The sequence below is a fragment of the Felis catus genome, chromosome C1, assembly GCF_018350175.1.
Source record: "Felis catus isolate Fca126 chromosome C1, F.catus_Fca126_mat1.0, whole genome shotgun sequence".
In the NCBI taxonomy this organism is placed as follows: Eukaryota; Metazoa; Chordata; class Mammalia; order Carnivora; family Felidae; genus Felis; species Felis catus.
This window is the reverse complement of record NC_058375.1, coordinates 103,961,621-103,977,073: the sequence shown is the minus strand read 5'-3', so window position 1 is coordinate 103,977,073 and position 15,453 is coordinate 103,961,621. Positions and strand designations below refer to the sequence as shown.

Here is a 15,453-nt window from a genome sequence, read left to right as displayed (position 1 = left end):
CCATTTACTCTGTGGCTTGGGCCCTGCCTTTGCAGGGGAAAGCCAAGGCCCAGCTGAGATCAGCAGCCCCTGCGGCTTGGGTGGAGGAGGGTTGAGGCCACCCGGTCCTCCCTGGGCTTGCGGTTTGCTTTGCTTTACTGCCTGGAGCGATTTCTTGCCCCGATTTCTAGTGTGGGCCAAGGATCCAGGTCAGTCAGCCGCCCGGCGTCGGGGCCTGCCCGTGTGGGTGCTGCTGCTAAGGGATCGTCTGCTCAGGGCGGCTGGGGGGCGAGGGGCTGACGCAGGGCCCTTCCCCACCGCCCAGGCGGCCACAGCTACACTGAGGACTTGTGGTAACACCTCCCACCTTCCCTGGCTGGGCTTGCCTGAGAGACCCTCAGTGGGTGCGAGAGGAAGGCAACTGTCCGTAGTTTGGAGAATAGAAACAGAGCAGCCTCAGGTGAAAAAACTAAGGGGTGAGGAGAGGGCATCTGAGAAAAGGAAGGGAATCTGGGAAGTCGGAGCAGGGTTTGGCCTGCAGGCCTTCTACTCAGCGGGGGTTACATGGGTTACCCCTCCCCAGGAAGGTCTCAGCATGAGGATGCCCAGGGGGTGGCCCTCAGCCCTGAGCCTGTGCTGGGGCCCAGTGGACACTCTTAACACACTGCATATGGAGGTGTTGGTTGGGGTGACCATGACACCTGGCACGGAGAGGACCGAGGAAGGCAGAGGCGCCTCCTCCCCAGCTGCCCTTTCCCTCCTCCCCCTCCTCTTCTCTGGGAGGGGCGGACAAACAGTCGCATCCCCGCAGGGTTAGGCGGGCCCAGTGCTGACTGGCGTTAACACCAGCTCCGGGCCCACCAGCTGGCAGGAAGCAGGACAGAGGTCACTGGAACTCAGACCACAGGTCCCTGTTAAATACATCAGCTTTTAAATCAATCCTTGTTCAAAGTCCAGTGAGTTCCAAGACTAGAGCCGGCCAGCAGAGAGAGAATTCCCTGGTGAGCGGACCCGCTTTTCTTCTTCCCAGATCCAGGTAAGAGCTGACACTGGGTCCCCCTGCCTGAGGGCGCCGGCTGCCTGGGCCTGAGCCACCTTCTTTCTCTTCCTTTCTCCTTTTCCAAGCATTGGCTGGCTGCCAGGGCACAAGGGAGGCTCATGGGGAAGGAGCTAGGGCCCTTTCGTGGGGTGGCGGGGTATGGCCCACACTCCGAGATCCTCTCTGCTTGTGACTCCTGACCCCCGCAGGTCAGGGTCTGCTTCACAAAGGGATTGGCAAACTGATCCTCAGAAAAAGCTTTCCCAGGGTTGCCTGGGGGGGTGTTGGCGTGCACCCATAAGGGAGTGTGACAACGGAGCTCCCAGGAAGAAATGAGGAAAACCCAAGGGGTTTCTAGGCTGGCTGAGTTTTAAATCGACTTCTCCAGGCTCCACCCTTTGGAGTTTATAATTCTAGGGTCTTGTGTGGGGCTGAAAATCTTTGTTTCTTTAACATGCTTCCAGATGATTTAGGTGTGTAGCCACGTTTGGGAACCACAGGCCGCTTCCTCAGCGGAAGGAAGAGTCAAGGGACTTCAGTGTGACTTCACCTAAGGGCTCACTGGCCGAGGTCGGGTCTGGGCTGGTTCCTCCCTCCTCAGCTGTCCCCGCAGGGTTGCACTGACGTGTTCTCAGGCCCGGATCCAGAAGCCACGGGGGCTGGGTGTCTAGTCACCTGTAGTCACATGTTCTTTTCCTGCAGCAAATAACTCAGGGACTTTGAGTTTGTGTGTTATGACTAAGTAAATGGTTCTTATCTTTGACTCTTTTGTATGTTCTTTGCACCATAAACTATGAAGTAGCTGGTAATGATGTCTTGTGTTCCTAGACCGCTGGCTAGGCAGCTCCTTCTCCTCCAGGGAAAAGGACTTGGGACTAGAATTCAAAGAGCCTGCCCTGGGATTTGGTTGTTAGTGACAGACCGTTGGAGGAGTCAGCCAACTGGAGCTTCAATTTCATCATCTATCAGTGAGGGCCTCTCCTTTTTCCCCAGGGCTGTACTGAACATAAAATTATAAACAGGATGTGTTTGAGGAGATTCAAAGCACAAAGGTAAGGTGTGTGCATTTCCAGTGTGTGTGTCCCAAGGCTCTGTGGGAAGAAACAGGCTCGTAGTCCGTTGGGACTCCTTGTCCTGGTGTTTCATCGCGAAGAGCCTCTTTACTCACTTGTAAGTCAGGAGTCGAGAGTGGATCGCTGCTAATGACTAGCTCACCAAGTGTAAGGTGGGGCTCTAAGTATTCGGAGCTTCCCGGCTGCTTGGAAGGCTGGCTCTGTCCCATCATCTGGGTCTGAATCCAAATGTTACCTTTCCAGGAAGTGCTAAGCCTACCCGCCCACCCCCCCCCCCCCCCCCACCCCGCTGTCCCACCACTGACTCTCCTCACACATAGCCTTTGTCACCAGAAATCCTCTCGTTTACCTTCTACTTGTCACCCGTGCCAGATGTCAGGCTTCAGGAGAGCAGGGATCTTGTCCTTTGTGTCACCTGCAGTAATCCCAGCTCTTAGGGCGGCTCCTGGCAGAGAGTAGACGCTTAGATATTTGGCTGAATGGAAGTTAGTGTGTCAGGGAAGGAGCTGCAAGAATAGAATCAGGATGGTTTTTTGTTGTTTATTTTTGAGAGAGAGAAAGAGAGCAAGCTGGGAGGGGCAGAGAGAGAGGCACACACAGAATCCGAAGCAGGCTCCAGGCTCTGAGCTGTCAGCACAGAGCCCGATGCGGGGCTTGAACCCATGAACTGCAAGATCATGACCTGAGCTGAAGTCGGAGGCATGACAGGGGCGTAACCAACTGAGCCACCGGGGTGTCCCAGAATCAGGATGTTTTTGATAAACTGCTCTTAAGGAGAGGACACTTAAGAACTCTGACGCTATCTGAGGTCCTGGGTCTGATCACGTGGGCATGGGCATCTCTGGGTTGCATCTTGGTTAAATGATTTTCATATTTGTTGCATAGGAGTTTGAGGAGGGTAGCAAGTTCAACTGGACAAGTTTCCTCAAGATCTCGGCAACTCCTCTCCTTGGCATTTCGTGAAGGACTGTCCAGCTTTTCTTAATCTTGTTGCCTGGTTGTCCGGTGGCTGTGAAGGGTATGGGCACTGGCATTGGCAAACTGCGTGGCAGAGCAGACACATTCTTATCCTCTGAGGCTCTGTGTCCGCATCCATCAAATGGCACAACAGTACCTCATTCTAGTGTTAGGAGGATCAGAGAGGGGAAGGCACACAGGGCCTCTCACACTGTCAGTGCCACTGTTTTGATGATATTCGGACACTTTTGCCACAGGCAGGACCCCAGGGGAGGAAGGAGCTCAGGCCGTGGCAAGGAGTGTTGATAAACAGCAAAGATAGCCTTGAGGCAGCAACGCAGGGTTTGCTCTGGGTCTGAGATGGCCTCCGGCACCCGAGGCTCTAAGCCTCGACTGCTCTCAGCACTGATGCGCTCGCTCGCTCTTCTGTAATTGACAGGACGGAGCCTAAGATTCCTCACAGTCTCACCTGACCTGCTTCCTCCTTTCAACATATACCTGTTGTCTGGGCTTGCTGAGCCATTCACGTTCCTGAACACATCGCGCTCTTCACCTGCAGTGCTTTCCTCCGTCCAGCCTAACTGTGTGCGTCCCCTAACACAGCATAGGCCTCATGGTGGGGAGGCTGGGGTGATGGCCGAAGGAGCCCTGACTCAAGTGGCTTTGAGTCCAGGCTCTGTCGCTTTTCAGAATCTTTTTTTTTTTTTTCCCTTGTAGAATGGAGCATTTGGATTGAATGCAAACTCGTAACAGGTACCGAGGCTGGTGCTTGGTGCTTAGTAGGAACTCGATAAATATGTAAAACAGCAGCAAAGCATTTTCTTTTAAATGTTCTAGCACCCATGCCATTGTTGGGTAATTATGCTTGTGACTTTCCGCACCTCACTAGTGGGCTCTGTGAGGGCAGAACAGTGTCTAACCTGGCTGGGGCCTTGGTATCTGTCCCACAGTAGGAACTGAATGTAACTTGTTGATTATATAAATGCTACTTGAAATTTGGATGATGGAGTGATGCCTTCAGATGGTAGTGGTCAGGAAGGGATTTGTGTTTAACTTAAAATTTGAAAATTTTAAATGGGTAGGTTTTGAATTCATTGACTTGGAAAGAATGTTTGCTTAGGAGCTACTATGAATAAGTAATCAGGGTGAGGAAGGTGCTTCAGGCAGAGCAGGTAGCACGAGCAAAGGGCAGGCTGGGTGTCGGTGACCACGAGGAGGCCAGTTTGCTGTCTGCTGAGGAGCTCTGGGGAATGAGACAGGGCTGGGTTATGCTGAGCCTGAGCAAGGGGTTTGGATTCTGTTTCTTCTGTTTGTTTTTAATGTTTATTTATTTATTTACTTTTGAAACAGAATGAGAGAGAGCATGTGCATGCGAGTGGGGGAGGGACAGAGAGCGAGGGAAGGACCGAGAACTCCAAACTGTCAGCACAGAGCCCGACACGGGGCTCGAGCCCATGAACCGTGGGATCGTTTCCTGAGCCGAAATCAAGAGTTGGACATTTAACCGACTGAGCCACCCAGCTGCCCTGGATTCTGTTTCTTACACAATTCTTTTAGCGCCTGACAAGATGAGGGCAAGATCTGAAGGCAGTGACCAGGAGAGCCGGGGGCAGGAGGACTCTGGCACACACGAAAACAGGGAAGGGGTAGAAATGCAAGGTCAAGGGGCGCCTGGGTGGCTTAGTCGGTCAAGCGTCTGGCTTCGGCTCGGGTCACGATCTCACGGTTCGTGAGTTTGAGTCCCACGTCGGGCTCTGTGCTGACAGCTCAGAGCCTGGAGCCTGCTTCGGATTCTGTGTCTCCCTCTCTCTCTGCCCCTCCCCTGCTCACACTGTCTCTCTCTCTCTCTCTCAAAAATAAACAAATGCTAAACAATTAAAAAAGAAAAAGAAATGCAAGGTCAAGGGGTCTTGTGATACAAGATGCCAACTTGGGGGGGATCACCCCTGTTCCAGCCGCCCCTCAGGGCGGTCTGGCTATTTTCAGGTTTTCTCCGTTTTGCAGCAGTTTCACCCACAGCCAAGGGGTACCCTCTCGGACGGCATCTTTGTTCCTACCCAGGATCGATTCCATCCCTCTCCCAGCTTGCAGAACTCTTAGGCAAGCAAGTCGAGTACGAAAGACCCTGACCTGCAGCCCAGAGTCCTGCTGTATAGGACAAAGTATCATTCGTGGTGCCTGGAGGTTGGGGGGTGGTATTCAGCAGCAGCAGGGCCAGATGTATTTTGAGACCAGCAGATTCATTCCTTATCATAAATGAGAAGCAAGGATCACTCACTGGGCCGGGGGTCACTCTTCTCTACGTAATGCTCAATGGAATGCCCTCCATTAATTTCCTGCATTTGGAATCTGTGGCTGGCTAGGCCCAGATGGTAGCTGTGATGGCGGGAAAGTAAAGTCAGCAAATACATGTTTTAGAGCCCCGTTTATCCTTCTAGTTTTGAGACCGATTCTTTGAAATGAATACACGAGTGTTTGAATTTCCACAGGTCTTGCTTTTCCAAGGAGGAATCCAGGTGGCCTCATCTGTGGCGAAGACACAGGATCTGCCCCAGGTGACGTGTTTTTGAAGGAAGATTTATGTCTTTATGTCTGCTTTGCTGGAGACGTCTGTCGGTACCAGCTGAGACACAATAGGGTTCCTCCTATGCTGTTGGAAGAAATGGCACTTGTGAGGCCCTGGGGCTGGCTCTGAAGGAAGGCGGGCACGCGGGCACAGGGCAGGAGGGGGCACCAGGAGGTGCACCTTGGGCACCTTGGGCAGGGCCGGTGGCTGTAGGGAATTCTCGGTCCGTCTACAGTTGCTGACTTAACATCTCCGTCTCCACCAACTGTGCTTTTGCGACGGGAGTCTGGTGTTCTGTTCATGTCACAGATGCACTCCGGTGGTGTAGGAGCCCCGTGCTCCACGCGGGCCCAGTGTGCGGCCATTCTCAGCCTTGCCGGCGACGCTGTTTCCTCCTTGCTGAAGTTGCAAGGCTTTTCCAGACCAGCAAGGCGTTCAGTGCAAAGCGAGCAGCATTCGGGCTGAATGTTCCGCTGGGCCCCTGCCCTCTCTGCCCGGCCCGCCTTTGATGAAACAGACATAATTTACTCTTCGGTATCTCCTAGGTATACAATCAGATATCTATCCACAGTCACAATTCCTAGGGTTAAACATTATTCACCTGCTGTCTCGTGAAGGTGTTGTTGTTTAGTTTTTTCTTGGCTCCGGCGTTGGTTACGTAAGTGCCTTGCGAAGAGAGGCTGTGTTTTGTACTCGCTGCGCCACTGGTTCCCAACTAGGAGAGAGGGCGACACTAGACCCATGGTGCTCGTGGCTGGCGGTTGCGGGGTACCCTGTTTGTGGAATAACCCAATTGTATCCTCTGCAGAAGACAGTCCCGGGGCCCCTTCTTTGCTCCTGAAGTCACTGCACCTGGCTGTCACCAGTGACAGCCCTCTTCTGTTTTTCTGCCTCCAAACAGAATGCAGCTCCCCCTACATCCTTTCTGTAATCTTCTGGAAAGTCAGTGATACTATGTGGCCAGTGGGCCTTAATCACTGGTTACTCCTTGGCTACGGATGATCCACACCCGGACCAGCTTTCTGTATATTGGGTCGTGCCTCCCTCATTCCATCTTCTCTACCCTCGTCTGTTCCTTGGTCCCTGTCCTGGTTACCTCGTGTGCATGTCTGTTAGAGCTCATCTGCCTCAGGTGCCGGGACCCCCTGGCCCACTTAGCCTTGAAGTTTTATAAAGGCTCCCTGGCACTTTTTTTTTTTTTCTTAAATGTTTTATTTATTTTTGAGATAGAGACAGAGAGCAAGCAGGGGAGGGGCAGAGCAAGAGGGAGACACAGAATCCAAAGCAGGCTCCAGGCTCTGAGCTGTCAGCACAGAGCCCGACAGGGGCTCAAACCCACGGACTGCAAGGTCATGACCTGAGCTGAAGCCGGACGCTTAACTGAGCCACCCAGGCACCCCATCCCTGGCACTTTATACTTCCTTGATAGGTGGTATTTGGTTCTATTTTTGTAATTCCCTGGCTATCAAACTTACATGAAACTTCTGGGTTCTGAGGAATCTGAATTCATTAAGTTCATTATTTGCACTTTATTCCGTGAGGAACAAAATCCTCAGCCCTGACTTCCTAACAGCTAAAGCTGACTTTGCAGAGATGGCATTCAGGCCACAGATGGAAAACCGCCAACCTACTAATCAAGGGGACTGCCTACCCCCCAGCCCATCCCTCCTTGTCTGCTTCAAAAAGAAAATGGGGAACACTGTTCAAATATTCTCACAGAGGAGGGGGTCCCCAGGGCATCGGGGCTCCCACCAGAGGACAGGGAAGATGACGCAGTGGCCTTCTGTGCTTCAGACACTGTGTTTAGATGCTCCACAGGTTCTGTCTTAAGCAGTCTTCACCGTGCCCATATGCATCTCTGATTTCAGGCACACTTCTGTCTTTCAAAATTAGGGAAGTCACCCATATTCTTGGTGCTAGTAAGTGCCAACACTGGGATTAAAAACTGGGTTATTTTTTAAAACTCTTTTTCTTACTGATATCCTTTACCCAGACTCGAGTGATGTGGGAAGATGGAAATAAAACTACAACTTCCCGGGGCACCTGGGTGTCTCAGTCGATTGAGCGTTGGACTTCGGCTCAGGTCACTATCCTGTGGTCCTCGAGTTTGAGCCCCGTGTCGGGCTCTGTGCTGACAGCTCAGAGCCTGGAGCCTGCTTCAGATCCTGTGTCTCCTTCTGTCTCTGTCCCTCCCCTGCTCATGCTCTGTCTCTCTCTCTTTCTTTTTTTTAAAAAAAATTTTTTTTTTCAACGTTTATTTTTGGGACAGAGAGAGACAGAGCATGAACGGGGGAGGGGCAGAGAGAGAGGGAGACGCAGAATCAGAAACAGGCTCCAGGCTCCGAGCCATCAGCCCAGAGCCTGACGCGGGGCTCGAACTCACGGACCGCGAGATCGTGACCTGGCTGAAGTCAGACGCTTAACCGACTGCGCCACCCATGCGCCCCTGTCTCTCTCTCTTTCTGAAGAATAAATAAACATTAAAAAAAAAATTTTAAAAAGTATAAATTTCCTTTCTATCACTTGCATACCTAGACATTTCTTTTAGACTTTTCATGACTAGAAATTACTCTGTTTTAAAGATCTTTAAAAAAAAAAAAAGTTTACTTCTTTATTTTGAAAGAGAGAGAGAGCAGGGGAGGGGCAGAGGGGAGGGAGGGAGAGAATCCCAAGCAGGCCCCAAGTTCAGCGCAGAGCCCAACATGGGTTTCGATCTCATGACTGAGATCATGACCTGAGCTGAAGTTGAGAGTCAGACGCTTAACCAGTTGAGCCACCCAGGCGTCCCTGTTCTAAAGATCTTTTAAGATGACTTTTCCAGGTCGATCCCTTGTCTTTTGGAACTACTCCTTCAGTACCTCCTTCCTTTTCCTCATTCACCCTGCTGAGTCAGTCCCTGACCGCTCCTCTCTCTAGCCCTACACTGGTCTCCCGTTCCTGCTCTGTGCTCATCCTAAGTATAGAAATCCTCATCTTCTAGCCTTCTGTTTTTTACATAGGTCAAACCCCACCTTAGGGTAAAAGTTACCACTTTCTCCTATTTTTTTTTATTTTTTATTTTTTAAAGTCCAAGTTAGTTAACATATAGTGTAATAAGGGCTTCAGGAGTAGAATTTAGTGTCTCCTTCTCTTGTTGATGGACCCAATGGTGAGAAGAAGCCATGAGAAACCATCCTGATTGGTCCGCTATAAATTAGTAAGATCGACCTAACTATCTGAGGGGAAAAAATTTAACTGAAGTTGTTTCTTAGAACATTGTATTCAATTTGTTGACTCATTTTAGTGAAACAATGCTGTGGCTACTGGAAATCCTTTTGGCCAGTGGTTAATAAACTGCCAGCCCAGGGCTTGAGTCTGTTGCGTTTACATGGAGTTTCTTAAAAAACTGGAAATAGCTGTCATTTTTTTTACAATGGGGACATTCTGCATACATCCAGATTTCCAGATTCTCTTGAGAAGTCGGCAGATCCAGCTTTCTGGGTTCCTACTTCCTCACTGCAGCTATCTTTTCCTGCCAAATACCGGCTAATTCACAGGCCTCTCCCGGCCAGCCTCTGCTATTTGTCAGTTTGAGCCCATGGACACTTGGTCTGTGTTCCCAAAGATCCTCATTTGTCTCAGCTACTTTGCAGGAGGGATTGAAGGTCAGGTGAGTGGCCTTATTTTCCTCTTTCTCTCATTTTTTTTTTTTTTTTAATTTTTTTTTTTCAACGTTTATTTATTTTTGGGACAGAGAGAGACAGAGCATGAACGGGGGAGGGGCAGAGAGAGAGGGAGACACAGAATCGGAAACAGGCTCCAGGCTCTGAGCCATCAGCCCAGAGCCCGACGCGGGGCTCGAACTCACGGACCGCTAGATCGTGACCTGGCTGAAGTCGGACGCTTAACCGACTGCGCCACCCAGGCGCCCCTCTCATTTTGTTTTTAACTTCTGCCCCAGTGGAAATCTTTCATCCCATGGAGGTTAAACCCATTTCCTGTCCTGCCTTGATGGCAACATGCTGCTCATTTTCTTCACGTTGAAAATAAAATCATCATCTCTGCTTTCCCCTATCCCGATGCTGCTATCCCGATGCTGCTATCCCGATGCTCTCCATCATCCCGCCTTTTTTTTTTTTTTTTTAAATTTTCTTTAATGTTTATTTTTGAGAGAGAGACAGTGTGAGTGAAGGAGGGGCAGAGAGAGAGGGAGACACAGAATCCGAAACAGGCTCCAGACTCTGAGCTGTCAGCACAGAGCCCGATGCAGGGCTTGAACTCATAAACCTCGAGATCGTGACCTGAGCTGGAGTCAGACGCTTAACCGACTGAGCCACCCAGGCGCCCCGTCTCCATCATCCCTTTCAAGATGAGTCTATATTCATTGCCTCTGTTATTTACTATTCTTTTGCTTCTCAGGCCCACTCCATCCTGGGCTTCCATGCAATTTTTTTTTTTTTAATGTTTATTTTGAGACAGAGAGAGAGTGTGAATGGGGGAGGGTCAGAGAGAGGGAGACACAGAATCTGAAGCAGGCTCCAGGCTCTGAGCTGTCAGCACAGAGCCTGATGCAGGGCTCGAACTCACGGAGTGTGAGATCTGACCTGAGCCGAAGTCGGATGCTTAACCGACGAGCCACCCAGGCACCCCTGGGCTTCCATGCTATTTATGTATTTATTTTACTTTATTTATATTAAGTTTATTTATTTATTTTGAGAGAGAGCATGCATGTGTGGGTGGGTGAGGGGCAGGGAGAGAGAGGGAGACAGAGAATTCCCAAGCAGGCTCCGTGCTGTCAGCACAGAGCCCAACGTGGGGTTTGAACTCCTGAACTGTGAGATCGTGACCTGAGCTGAAATCAAGAGTCAGATGCTTAACCGACTGAGTCACCCGGGCGCCCCTTAGACTTCCATGTCCTAAGCTTAGTGACATTTTCCGTTCTCCTTCTCTCTACCTCTTGCCATCATTTCCCACTGTTAATTACCCGATCTTGAGATTCTTCTATTAGTTTTGACTACACTGTAAAACCTTGGCCTTCTGATTGTTCTTTCTCTGCTTCCTCTTCTGGTTGCCCAGATATAGGATTACCCCAGGCTTTATCCTGCGTCCTCGTCCTTTCGTGTTCCCACTCACGGAGCTTCACCTTGCTCTGCCGTGCACACCCAGGCCACCGTCTTTGAGCCCACACTCCTATCTACCTGCAGGATGTGCTGTCCAGTCCTCTGATCTAAGCCCATCACAAACTGACTTTGCCATAGCATTCGTTACCATGACACCATCTTTTTAAAAACATTTTTAAAAATGTTTATTTATTTTTGAGAGACAGAGGCAGAGCACGAATGAGGGAGGGGCAGAGACAGAGGGAGACACAGAATCTGGAGCAGGTTCCAGGCTCTGAGCCGTCAGCACAGAGCCCGATGAGATCATGACCTGAGCTGAAGTCAGATGCTCAAACAACTGAGCCACCCAGGCGCCCCACCATGACACCATCTTTTAACGGTATCACTTTTCTGTCAGTCACCAAGGCATGAGCTTGGTTTTCTCTGACACCTTCCCTTTGCAACACTGAACTCAAGCAGAAGCCTTGTGAGTCTCCCCACTGCCATAGTAAGAATACCATAAACTGGGTGGTGGAGTGTGTGTGTGCTTAAACAATAGAATTTCATTTCTTCACAGTTCCAGAGGCTGAGAGTCTGAGGTGAAGGCATCAGCAGGGTTGGTTTTTCTGAGGTCTCTCTACTTGGCTTGCAGACGGCCACCTTCTTAGTGTGGGCTCACCTGGCCGTTCTGTGGGTTGCACTCCCTGTGTCTCTTCATCATCTTGTAAGGATTATTGGATTATTTCCCTACCCTGTGACCTTATTTAACCTTAATGATCTCTTTGTAAAGTCCAGTCTCCAAATATCATCACCTTGAGGGTTAAGGCTTCAACAGAAGAATTTGGGGAGGGACACAGTTCAGTGCATAAGAGAGGGGAGTCTGGGGCTTGAAGCAGGAAAGGCATCACAGTTGGATAGGAGGAAAAACTGAGCTAAAGTAATAAATCTGGGGAAAAAAACGGCCTTCCTGGAGCAGCAGGTAGAAGGAGACGGTGATGGCAGAATTAGAGCGATCTTGCAGCTCAGAACTGCGAGGAGCCAAAAGCACCCTGTGCGGGAGCCGGCTGTTCCTTGTGAGGGCAAACCACAACCCAGCTGCATGTGAGAGAGGTCAGATTAGGGGGAGGAACAGGGGCCATGACACCCCCGGGGGCTGCCGACCTGTTGCACCTGTCCTCTGGTCACAGTGGGTGTAAATGAGTATTGTGGACACGGGTGCTGTCGAAACGGCCCTGGCTGTGGCCACCTCTGCCTCCGGAAATCTGAGGGAACAGGACTGAAGGATTGATATAATCTGTCGCTTTACTGCTGTTGCCTCCACTCTGTTCTCACAGCTGCCGTGCCGGGTCAGGGCCTGACCGTCTGTGAGTAGGATTATCACAACAGCCTGTGACCTGGCCCCCCCCACGGGGCTTCTTGGCTCCAGTGCATCCCGCCTGCCATTCTCGTGGAGCCCAGCTCTGAGCCTGCCTTTCCTCTGCCTGTAGTGGCGTCTGCTGACCACGAAACTCAGGCCAGATCCTCGGGCTGGAGTTCAAGGCCAAGATTTTACAGTGTAGTCAAAACTAATAGAAGAATCTCAAGATCGGGTAATTAACAGTGGGAAATGATGGCAAGAGGTAGAGAGAAGGAGAACGGAAAATGTCACTAAGCTTAGGACACGGAAGTCCAAGGGCCTGGGTGGCTCAGTCAGTTGAGCATCTGACTCTTGATTTCAGAAAGGCAAATTGGCCGTCCTTTTTGTCATGTTGGGCCTTTGACTCTTCTCTGACCACACCCAAGCACGTTCCCACTTCCACACCTGACGTCCACATCGTTCTCAGTGTTTAGAATGTTCTCTTCCTACTTCCGTACCTATTGAAGTCCTACCTATCTGTTGTCAAGATCTCCATCAAGTCCTACCTAATCTGTGAAGTCTTCCTGAATTTGCCCCACGTTGTAGGTCTTATGGCGTTTAGATTGTGCTCATAGAGGCAGCTCTTTTTGTACTAAAACTTTTCCTTTGCCCCTATTCAACTATAAAAGTCCCTTGAGAATAGAGGTGGTGTTTAACTTTATCCCATCAACCATTTAAGAGTATTTTGCATTTTTAAAAATGTTTATTTATTTCTAGGGGGTGGTGGGAGAGAGAGAGCACATGCCTGCATGAGCGGGGGAAGGGCAGAGAGAGAGGAAGAGAGAGCATCGCAAGCAGGTTCCTCACCATCGGCATGAAGCCCGACATGTGGTTTAAACACATGAACTGTAAGATCATGACCTGAGCCAAAATCAAGAGCCAGACGTTTAACCCACTGAGCCACCCAGGTGCCCCAAGAGTATTCTGCATTCAAATCAGGGCGAACATGGGTGGTCTGGACAAATGAAACCAGGGTCATATGTCTTCTTCTTGATGTTCAGTAGAAAGTGGAAGAACCTTTGAAAACGATCCTAGGTGGCCTTCACCCACTCCAGTGTGCTAACTGAGGAATTTAAGGAGGGCGAAAGTGCTTGGAAGGGAACAAGAAGCTGAAGTAGAGCTGTCACGCACTCCTCTTGCCCAGGGGCTCACGGGATGACTGGAAGAACCACAGGATAACTGGTAGGGCCTCAGACAGGAATGGAGCTTAAGACTCCACCCACAGGGTGCTGGGGGAGGAGGCATGGCTTCTGCTTTTAAGGTTGGTTAGATTTAGGGGGTGGACAGTGGCCCCACAGACTTAACCCATAGAGTGAAGATCACATGGGAGCCGTTCAAGGTTGTTTTCACCTGCTTGATCCTGTTTGCCTGGCTCAGAACTGGAACTTGGGGAGGGAGGCATGAGGCACAGGCTTCAGGTTACCATGCACTCCTATACTGTTGGCCAAGGCATTGACTGGTCAGAGCTGGATCCCGAGGACTGCACATGGTGGCCAGGGCCTCTCCTATCCCAGCTGCCCCCTTGGTTTCTCATGTTGAGTAAAGGTGAGCTTAAGGTGGCTGTTAATAGTTCACCCAACCTTGACATTCTTTTCTGATCCATGAGGGTGTTATCCCAAGACTGAGGAGAATAAGTGGGAGTTAGGAACAGCAAAGGGTGGTTTTAAGCACTAGTTTCTTAAGTTAGTGGGGCGTTCTAAAAAGGCTCCTGTTCAGGTTTCAAGCCTGGAGCCTGAGTCAGTAGATCTGGGGTGAGGCGTAGGCATCGATTTCTAGAAATCTCTATAGGTGATTCTGGGGGCCAGCTAGGGTTGAGAATCCAATCTGTAAGGTGCTCGGGAGGTTCAGTGAGGTTGTGTACATGCCTGGCACACAGCGAGTTTTCAAATGGCAACGTGATTTATTATTGCATCACCTGAAGGTCTATAGATGTATACTCTTTCGACGAAGTATATCTGTTCACTCAGATGAAAGCGGATGGGGCCTTTGGGCATGAGTGGACAACTCCCAGGATTGAGGAGATGAAGGAAGATCTTATAATTCTTGCTTTACTTCACTTTGCTAGGAGCTGTCCTTTCTTTTCCTTCCTCAGAAGAATTTGATCTCCTGACTTGTGTTTTATCTGATCTTTAGCAACTTCGGGATTCCTTTATGAAATACCTGGAGGCTCACAGGAGTTAGACAAATAACTCTGCTTTGGAGTAGGGCACGTTTCAGAGAACCCCATGTTCACTTTTGTAGTGGGAAATGCTTTGTGTTCTTGTCAGGCTCCCACTGACTTTGAGACTCTCAAATATTTCTTAGGAGATCATGGAGTTTTCATGAGCTAAGTGGCTTTAAGATCCCTTCACTCCCACCTGTTTCCTGCACTGGGTAGGCTTATGAGCATTCATGTCTATGATAGTTTTCTTTTCTTTTCTTTTCTTTTCTTTTCTTTTCTTTTCTTTTCTTTTCTTTTCTCTTCTCTTCTCTTCTCTTCTCTTCTCTTCTCTTCTCTTCTCTTCTCTTCTCTTCTTTCTCTTCTCTTCTCTTCTCTTCTCTTCTCTTCTCTTCTCTTCTCTTTTAATTTTTTAGAGCATGAGTAGGGGAGAGGGGCAGAGAGAGAGAAACAGAGAGAGAGCAAGCGAATCTTAAGCAGGTTCCACGCTTAGCACAGAACCTGATGTGGGGCTCGATCCCACGACCCTGGGGTCATGACCTGAGGCAAAATCAAGAGTTGGACGCTTAGCAGACTGAGCCACCCAGATGCCCCTATGATAGTTTTAAATTAGAAATTTCCACATATAACAATTATCTTAGAACAGAGAATGTTTTATTTTTAATTTTTGTCTTTTTTGTAGTTGGCACACAATGTTATATTCTTTTCCGGTGAATATAGTGATTTGACAACTTTATACTTTATGCTATGTTCAAGTGTAGCTACCGTCTCTCACCATACAACACTATTACAGTACCATTGGCTGTATTCCCTATGCTATACCTTTTATCCCCATGACTGATTCATTCCATAACTGGAAGCCAGTATCTCCCACTCCCCTTCCTCCCTTTTGCCCATTCACCAACCCCTCCCATCTGGCAACTCTCAGTTAGTTCTCTGTATTTATGGGCCTGCTTCTGCCTTGTTCACTTTTTTAGATTCTATGTATAACTGAAATCATATTGTATTTGTCTTTCTCTGGCTTATTCACTTAGCATTATACCCTCTGTGTCCATTCATGTTGCTACTAATGGCAAGATCTGATTCTTTTTAGTATATGTGCTGCCAAAGCGAGCACAAGATCTCATTCCTTTTTATGGCTGAGTAATATTCCATTATATAATATAATTAATATAGTACATATTAATATATTAACAATAAATATATA

At 49.4% G+C, this 15,453-nt stretch overlaps 1 protein-coding gene across 5 annotated transcripts in view; it reads left to right on the top strand.

Moving 5' to 3' along the window:
* Window positions 1-829: 829 nt before the first annotated feature.
* Window positions 830-15,453, top strand: part of PDZK1 (PDZ domain containing 1) — a 45,056-nt gene continuing 30,432 nt past the window's right edge. For 2 of the 5 annotated variants that reach the window (XM_006935054.5, XM_019837738.3), the window contains exons 1-2: window positions 832-1,015; window positions 5,538-5,603. The gene's annotated coding sequence lies outside the window, so the exon portion shown is untranslated. Of the gene's footprint in view, window positions 1,016-5,537; window positions 5,604-15,453 lie in introns of all 5 variants that reach the window. The other 3 variants (XM_045033413.1, XM_006935053.5, XM_006935051.5) reach the window with 3 other exon arrangements.